This window comes from Entelurus aequoreus, linkage group LG09 (genome assembly GCF_033978785.1).
Source record: "Entelurus aequoreus isolate RoL-2023_Sb linkage group LG09, RoL_Eaeq_v1.1, whole genome shotgun sequence".
Classification (NCBI taxonomy): Eukaryota; Metazoa; Chordata; class Actinopteri; order Syngnathiformes; family Syngnathidae; genus Entelurus; species Entelurus aequoreus.
Window position 1 is genome coordinate 67,342,490 of NC_084739.1, and position 599 is coordinate 67,343,088.

Below are 599 nucleotides of genomic sequence, written 5' to 3' on the forward strand. Positions count from 1 at the left end.
ATATATATATATATATATACATATGTATATATACATATATGTATATATATGTATATATACACATATGTATACATATACTGTATGTATATATATGCATATATGTATGAGTATAAATATACTTGTATATATACATATATGTATATATTTACATATATGTATATATACATATATATGTGTGTGTGTCTGTGTTTACATATATACAGTGAATACATACATATATCTTAGTATTTATATAGAATATACATTTTTAAATTATTATAGTATTTTTAATATATTTAGTATATATATATATATATATATATATATATATATATATATATATATATATATATATATATATATATATATATATATACATATATATATATATATATATATATATATATATATATATATATATATATATATATATATATATATACATATATATATATATATATTTTAATAGTTTATATATACATATATATAAATAAATGTGGGTGGTAGATATCTGATGTAACGATGAAGGAAAAGCAAACAAATGAAAGAAAAGAAAGTGAAAGCTAAGTGTGGAAAAGATTAAAATAATGGAAACAAATATAATAATGATATATATATAT